Source organism: Zingiber officinale, chromosome 1B (genome assembly GCF_018446385.1).
Source record: "Zingiber officinale cultivar Zhangliang chromosome 1B, Zo_v1.1, whole genome shotgun sequence".
NCBI lineage: Eukaryota > Viridiplantae > Streptophyta > Magnoliopsida > Zingiberales > Zingiberaceae > Zingiber > Zingiber officinale.
Window position 1 is genome coordinate 76,548,230 of NC_055986.1, and position 8,496 is coordinate 76,556,725.

Here is an 8,496-nt window from a genome sequence, read left to right on the forward strand (position 1 = left end):
TGACGTTGTAGGACGAAGGAGAGTCGACCACCACGAAGTTTATTGTCCTGGTCCTCCTGAGCGGCTCTTCTCCCAGTGAGGTAGCCAGCCGAATTTGTCCGACCGGCTGAACTTCGTTGCCAGTAAACCCGTAGAGCGGGGTCGTCATGGGCAGCAGCTCGGCTCGCTCAATTTGCAACTGATCGAATGCCTTCTTGAATATGATGTTGACCGAGCTCCCTGTGTCAACAAATATGCGGTGAATAGTGTAATTTGCTATTACCGCTTTAATGAGCAGAGCGTCGTCGTGGGGCACTTCAACTCCCTCTAAGTCTCCGGGCCCAAAAGTGATTTCCGCTCTTGGCTACAGCCGACTGCGTGGATCTGCAGCTGCCGGACGCCCGCCTTTCTGGATCGGTTGGAGTCTCCTCCGGTCGGCCCACCAGTAATAACGTTGATCTCGCCTCGGGAAGTATTGCTTCTATTTTCCTCTTCCCGCGCGGACGGCCGGGACCGCTCTCTAGACGCTCGGCGATTCTCCTGTCTTGGAGATCGGTGCCGATCGGGCGTCTGTTGATGTCGCCTTTCGGTGCGGGTCTGGTCGGCTTCATGGGTCCTTTGCCTTCTGTCAATGGGGGGAGACCGTCGTTCGGCTTTCCGGGGAACGAGATTGGCCACGAAGGGAAGACTTCGACAATCCCTCGTGTTGTGCGAATCCGTCTGGTGGAAGGAGCAGAACATAGGGGTCCACCTCTTCTTTGGCTTGGGCCGAGCGGCAGCCACTTCTTGTACGTGCGACCTTGCGTGGGGGGCTCGGATTGCTTCGGCCCTCGGTCCTCTAGGTGGCTGCTGAGCGGCGTGCTGTTTCCGCTCGGCATGAATAGGTGCCCGCTCGGTAGGAGTTTCCTTTTTCCGGGCGGCTTGCGCTTCTTCCACATTTATGTATTCGTTGGCCTGATGTAGCATATGATCATAATCTCGGGGCGGCTTTCGGATGAGCGACCGGAAGAAGCCCCCATCCACAAGGCCCTGCGTGAAGGCATTCATCATCGTCTCCGATGTGGCCGTTGGGATATCCATCGCCACTTGGTTGAATCGCTGGATGTAAGCTCGAAGCGATTCTCTCGACTCTTGCTTGATGGCAAACAAGCTGACACTTGTCTTCTGATAACGCCGACTGCTAGCGAAGTGGTGGAGGAAGGCTGTTCGGAAGTCCTTGAAGCTAGTGATGGATCCGTCCGGCAACCTCCGAAACCACCGTTGAGCCGATCCCGAGAGAGTTGTAAGGAAGACGCGGCACTTTACTCCATCTGTATATTGATGGAGTGTAGCTGTGTTATCAAACTTACCCAGATGATCATCCGGGTCCGTTGTTCCATTGTACTCGCCGATCGTCGGAGGCACGTAGTGCTTGGGTAGAGGGTCTCGTAGAATAGCCTCCGAGAATTGACGATTGATCCGCTCGGGAGATGAGTCCGCCCGGGGAGCTTTCCCGCCTAGGCATCTCGTCCGAAGAAGATCCCCTATCTCTTCGAGCTGGTACGGCTTCAGGGGTGCGAAACAAGGCTCGATGGAATGCGACGGTGGCTGGAGGTGCTTCCGCTCGGCCACCTGACGCAGATGTTGCTTGTTGCTCAGGCCGCTCGGCTGCTGCTTTCTGTTTTTGTTCCACAAGTTTGGCGGCCCTTATCTCGACCAGAGCTTCGAGTTCTTCCGTCGAAAGCGCCACCGTGTGTTGTCGTCCAGCTTCGTCCATTGTTTCCAGTCGGATGCAGGAGCGTTCCCACAGACGGCGCCAATTTGATCCTGTCCGAACCAGGAGTCAACGGACACTGGACACGTGGCGCTCCCTGCTGAATCCTCGAGCGCTCCGGCGAACTTGCAGCAAAACCGAGCCGGGAGGGGTGTCCCGGTGATGGCCCTCCAACGCTCAAGTCAGGCGAGGAATAGCAAAAAGGTGGCCTCAAGATGAAGACTTTTTTCCTTACCTCCGGTGAAGAAATGGAGGCCTTATATAGACCTCTTGAAGAAGCCTGGGCGCGCCAATCAAAGCAACCACCTGCCTTTGACCATGCCCAGGTATGGGTCTGTCAGAAGAGCTATGCCCAGATATGGATCTGTCAGGAAGACGTTCATGAGGCCATACTGCTACTGTATCAACCTTCCCATGATGTGACGGCAAGATCCTCCATCGTGCGATCTTGTGTACGGCCTAATCATCAGACATCTGCAAATATCTCATATCCCGAGCCGAGCGCATAGGCCGCTCGGCCACCTTTGTACCCTCGCCCTTATCTGGGCCGAACGGACAACCCGATCGGCCCTTTGGCCCCAGCCGAACGGACTCCCGTTCGGCCCTTCGATCATCCTGCCTTGGCGTCGGAAACCCAAGCCCATGGATGGGTTATCTCTAGCTCCGCTCGGGCCTATTCAGCTGATCGGCGCGACCCTCAACCGCTTAGTCAGCCCTTCATCGGTCCTCAAGCTGAGACCCTTCAGGAAGTGGGTCCCCCATTCTTATCGCCGGATCACTAGAAATGACATAGGATATGTGAATGAAGTCAAGAAGTCGTTGTCATCACAATTTGATACAACAGATATGGGAGAAGCTGAATACATTTTAGGAGTGAAGATCATAAGAAATCGTCCTAAAATACTTTTGGGTCTGTCACAAGAGTCTTATATAAATAAGATGTTACATCATTTCAGCATGTCTAATTGCAACATAGAACATACACCTACTGTGAAAGGTACTATTTTGAGCAAGAGTATATGTCCTAAAACTCCAGAGGAAATAGCTGAGATGGATAAAAAACCATATGCCAGTGCTATTGGTATTTTGATATACACTATGTTGTGTACACGTCCCAATATCAGCTATGTTGTGGGCTTGGTCAGTCGCTTCCAGTCAAACTCAGGACTGAGACACTGGAAGGTGGTAAAAAGGATATTCAGATATTGAAGGCGACAACAGATTATTGTCTCTGTTTTCAAGGATCAGATATGAGTCTGAAAGGTTATTCAGATGCAGATTGGGCTGGAGACTTGGATGATAGAAAATCCACATCAGGCTATGCATTCTTGCTGAATGGTGGCGCCATCTCTTGGAACAGCAAGAAACAAGCTTGTGTAGCTTTGTCGACTATGGAATCTAAATATGTGGCATGTTCAGCGGCTGTGCAAGAAGCAGTCTGGAGTCTGGTTGAGAAGGTTTCTGAAGCATCTGAAAATTGCTGAGGATAGTGGGAGTCCAGTAACTGTCTACTGTGACAGTCAAGCTGCAATAGCTTTTTCTAAGGATTCCAAATATCATAGCAAAGACAAGCATATAGAAATTAAATATAATTTTGTGAGGGATATTGTGGCTAAAAGAAAAGTGATTCTTGAGTATGTTCCTACACGTGCTATGCTTGCAGATCCTTTTACTAAGACAATGACTAAAGAGTCATTTAAAGAACATGTAAAGTCTTTGGGACTTCGTAGAATGTAACAATATTGAAATAACAATCAGACTTTGTGATTTGATTGTGTCATTTGCCATAATTTATTCAGTGTGTATGTTGTATTTGTTACATTCATATAAGATCTCGGTGAGCATGTTGGGAGGTGGAGATTGGTCCACTCACATGGACAATCATCTTTGTTTGTTAAGTACAAATATGGATAAGACCGTTACTTATGGAATAGCTTATGTAGCTGAAATTAGAGATAGATCTATAAGTTGAGGTCGCCTTGATAATTGTATCAAGATGAGATCATTTATGTGTTAATAATGATCGAAGTAAATGAACCTACCATTTACTGAACCTATTGAAAGTCATATTAGAATTCATATGTTGAATTTAAGATTGGAGACACTACAAGAAATTTTAGATTTAACCACACCTAATAGACAACAGTTTTTCGAGAAACTGTTGTCTTTTTGCCATTTAACAACGGTTTTATTGAAAACCGTTGTTGTTCACCATAATTTTTTTTAAATGACAACGGTTTTTAAAAAACTGTTGTCTAATGTATGTCAAAGACAACGATTTTTAAAAAACTGTTGTCTAATGTATGTCAAAGACAATGGTTTTAAAAAACTGTTGTCTTTTAGCGTTGCTTACATGATAATATACAACAGTTTTATTAAACTGTTGTCTATTGAATGTTGTTGAATCCCAAAAAAATAATAGTTTTTTTTAACTTCACGAAAAAAAACTCACGAACAAAGAGTTTTTTTGTTCGCGTGAGGCTAGGTTACCACTGCTGATTCCCCTTTCGCCTCCTTCCCAACCCGACGCTGATCCTCGCCGCCTATCGACGCCGCGATACTTCTTCTCCCCGCATGCATACATAACCACCAGCCAAGAGTTACTCAACGTCGGCTGAAGCCTCATTGAGTCGTGCCTTGCTCCGATCAACGCCATAGCTGCCATTGCCGAGCCCTAACTCTTCCCCGATGCCGAAGCCACGAGGAAATTGATCGCGCTAGCACCAAGCGTCCACCGCCGGCTAAGGCTCTTCTCCACTGATCACTGGAGTCCATCCGGAGATTTCTCTTCTCCTAGAGTCGCCGACCCTGCATTGGTGGATCTCCGGTTAAGAGGGGTTTGAACCCTAGATCTAACCTCCTGCGGCGCCTCTCTACACATATCAGCTTCGACGATCGAACTAGGTTTGCTCTAACCGATCTTTACTATAGTGTTGGCATTGCCCTATTCCTCTGTCCCAGCTCACCGCCACAATAACCTCCCGAGCCCTTGATAATTAACATTTTGATACATTATTTCTACCCTTAATTTTCATGTTTTAATCCTTTCATATGATTAATTGTTGATTTTTATCATGTTTATTAAGTTGGATTTATATTATGAGTTTTGTTATAATTCTTCCTATTTTTATGAATTTCTACTTATAATTGTGCACTTTTATTTTCTAGGGATTGAGCTCAAGTTGATCCAAATTGAACCTAAAGATTTGAGTCAATGAGAAGTCCAATCTGAAGAAATTTGAGCCATTAGATCAAATCTGAAGCAAATTAAATGAAAGACTCAGATTTGATTAATTCTAACCGTTCATCAAGATCTGGTTGATTTTGGCCAATCTGTGTAGATCTGACATGATCTGAGCCGCTCATCTTGATCTAGCCATCTGGACCATTCAATGGGTTTCAGTTGATCTCGACCGTTCACTCAAATTTGATCTCAGCCACTCCTTCGGATCTGGGTTGATCAGGACCGTCGGATCGGATTTGGGGGAATAAATCCACAAAGCAAGCATTTCTGATGGGGGGCATCGCATCTTCTCCCGTTCGGCTCCTTCTCACGCGACTGCCGTTTCTTCTCCTTCACCGACGGCCGGCGGCCACCTCCACTCAACCACCGCCGCCGGCCGGACACCATCTCCTTCCTTCTTCTATTCACACCGCAGCCAAGGAATTTTGCCTCTACCGCTCAGTCTTCTCTCTGTTCGCGACGTCCTCTGTGTTCGCGGCATTTCTTCCTCGCGCGGGCTAGGGTTCGCGACAGATTCAACAGGCGACTTCATTCCTCCGAGTTCTGAGTTCGAGCAACAACATCTTCTCCAGATTTGGTCAGCACAGCATACTTCAATTCCAGCACTACTTCCTTCATCCGGACCAGATTTGGCCAGTCACAGCTCCACCTTTTCTTCCACAGCAGTCTTCAAGTTCGATCAGCAATTCTTCAACAGATCTGGACAGCTTTTGTTTGTTGCAGTTTCTTCACTTGATTCGAATTGATAGTGATGTTTCTTTTAGTTGATTGTTTGATGCTTGTATTGAGTTGTTCTCCCTTGTTTTAGATTTGCACGTACTCATGTCATTTCGATTTATGCTCATAAGGTGTTCGACAAAATGTTTCTTCCAACAGTAGGTTTAAATTCGTGCACTTTATTTCACTTAATGTTTGCTTGTCTTATCTTTTGCAATTGCTATAAGTTTTGTTCTTCATTTGAATGCAATTAGGCTAGGGTAGATTAGCTTTCTTTAATGCTCTAAGTTACATTCCATGCTTAGTTTCATTACATGCTTACTTTATGTTGTCTTTAATTTCCTTGCAATCATAGTTTAAGTTAGACTAGGTTTTCTTATTTCCATCGTCTTTCATTTACTACGTAGGCTCATTTAATGCAGTTTAAATTTTATAACTTCCACAACAGAAAATTTTATGTTATTTGCCTACTACCAATGCAGTTTAACTGATTTATAGCATAAATTATAGAAAATTGGTAAACTGGTTGGACCTGCACTTTAAGGAAGACAAGGTACTTATAATGTCATAAATTATAGATTCTGCTTTCTTAAATTCATGCGTATTAATATTGTACACTGCTTCTTACATTCTTCCTAAACTTAGTTTCTACATTCTAGTATCATTTGTAGTCTTGCCAAGTAAACCTTATATGAAGAACATAATATTGAAGTTGGCATAAATATGTTTGGAAAAGAGTAGTAGAATTTGGCCTTGAGCAAACATATAATAAATGGAATGATACTGCATTCTAATTCTGTTATATCTTGCAAATTTAAGTGTGTCGCCCTCCACCTGTAGGCTTTTACATACTTGCTCTTTCTTGTTTGCATTGTTCATCTCGCCAATAGTTCTCTTAGAACATCAAGAACTATTTGGCTTTTTGATTTGCAGCTTAAGCCAAATCTTGGCCAAGAGAAAGATCCGATGGCAGGAATTATGGATTTGATGAAGGTGATCTATCTATCCTCTATGCTTCTCTATTGCCCTCTGAGTTGTTGTATTCAAACTCGGATAGTGATTTTAATATATTTTCAGAACATGTATGAAGAAGGCGATGATGAGATGAAGCGGACGATTGCCAAAGCCTGGTCTGATGCAAGATCTGGAAAAACGGCTGATCCACTAAAAAATTACCCATGAAAATAGGAGCACGAGGATGGTTTTATCTTTAACCATTCCAGCACATCTTTGTTTATTCAGCTGACAACATGAACTTTGACTGTTGAACTCGTTTTAGCTTTTTTATTATGCTATAAATCGTTTATTTGTTGAACTCTCATTATAACTTCCACAACAGAAAATTTTATGTTATTTGTCTACTACCAATGCAGTTTAACTGATTTTACATTGACTGAACAAGGTTGATTTTATTTAGGTATCAAACTCTCCCATTTGTTTTAGATATTACATGTCTTGTTTGTTAATTTCTCCAAACCATTATTTCTCAATTTGTTAACAAGGAAACTCATGTTAGCATAGTCATAATCAGAGCCTAATTATAGTTTACAATTATCTGAGTGTTATTGATTAACTGTTCTGTCCTTTCTTCTGGTTCCATTTTTTTTTTAAATTTGTGCACTCATTTAGATGATTTATTATTCTTGTTGTGATGAATTCAGGTCTAATGAAAATATTGAAGAAGTATGACAAGAGAACAGGAGCACTTATCAGGCAGCCCTTCATCGAAAAGGTGCTGCAGCAGCCATTCTTTACAACTGATCTCCTATACAAACTCGTGAAGGAGCGTGTGGCTATGCTCGACCACCTCTTCCCCAGCAACAACCTGTCAATTTCAGCAGAATGCGACGGACAAAGTGGAGTGCCAAAGCCGGCACAATCAGGTGGGAGGGTTCCGGAGATGGAGGAGATTAAATATATGCAGAGCTTATACATGAAGAGCACCGTAGCAGCGCTGCGATCCTCGAAACAGATTAGGAGCAAAAGTTCAACAGTCAAAACAGATTAGAAAATCTTGTGTTATATTGTTCTACCTTTGTTTTAATAGTGTTATCATTTTGTTGGTTGCTTATGAAATTTTATTGGTTGCTTATGAAATTTCTTCAGAATGTTATAGAAATTATTTTTGAATGTTAGAAATTTGTATATTAAATTTTATTTTGAAATTTAGTATTTTGAATGATTTATAATATTGGAAAATTGTGTATTAATTTTTTTTTATTTTTTATCTAAAAAAGACAACGGTTTTTCACCGTTGTCGTAGATAGTTTAAAACTGTTGTTGAAGACCCTGTTATTAAAGGTAGACGCTCAAAGACAACGGTGAAAAACTGTTGTCTTTGAAGGAAAAGACAACGGTTTTTCACCGTTGTAAAACTGTTGTTTTTGCCTTCAAAGACAACGGTTAAAAACTGTTGTCTTTGGGTACCCCTTTTAACAACACGGCCTTTAACAACAGTCCGAAAGGGGCTACGACAATGGTGAAAAACCGTTGTTGTAAGGCTTTTTTCTTGTAGTGAGATTAGGTATGTCTAGATCAAAATATGTACGATATTAAATTTGAAGACAATATGCACTCTTTTTAGTAAAGAGAATAGCATCATAGCATGTGATTCATACCACATATGCTATTACAACAATAAAGGTAGTAGGAGAATGAATCCCTGTTTCTCTACTATGTGAGATCTTTGAGATTATAAGTTAATCTTAGTTTTTACCTTAGTGACTATTTAGCTGTTTACTTGAAGTTTTAATCAGTATCTGCTACTTTAGCGTGTATCCTATGGCTATGGATGATTCGGTCT

General features: G+C 43.0%; 1 long non-coding RNA gene across 2 annotated transcripts; it reads left to right on the forward strand.

Moving 5' to 3' along the window:
* The first annotated feature begins 4,914 nt into the window (after positions 1-4,914).
* Positions 4,915-7,785, forward strand: LOC121967936. Of its 2 annotated transcripts, XR_006107884.1 has the most exons (3): positions 5,221-6,686; positions 6,771-6,894; positions 7,355-7,785. It is a non-coding gene; the product is annotated as an uncharacterized LOC121967936 (long non-coding RNA). The 2 variants fall into 2 exon arrangements; XR_006107883.1 differs by having other exon boundaries at positions 4,915-6,686; positions 6,771-7,785.
* Positions 7,786-8,496: the final 711 nt, after the last annotated feature.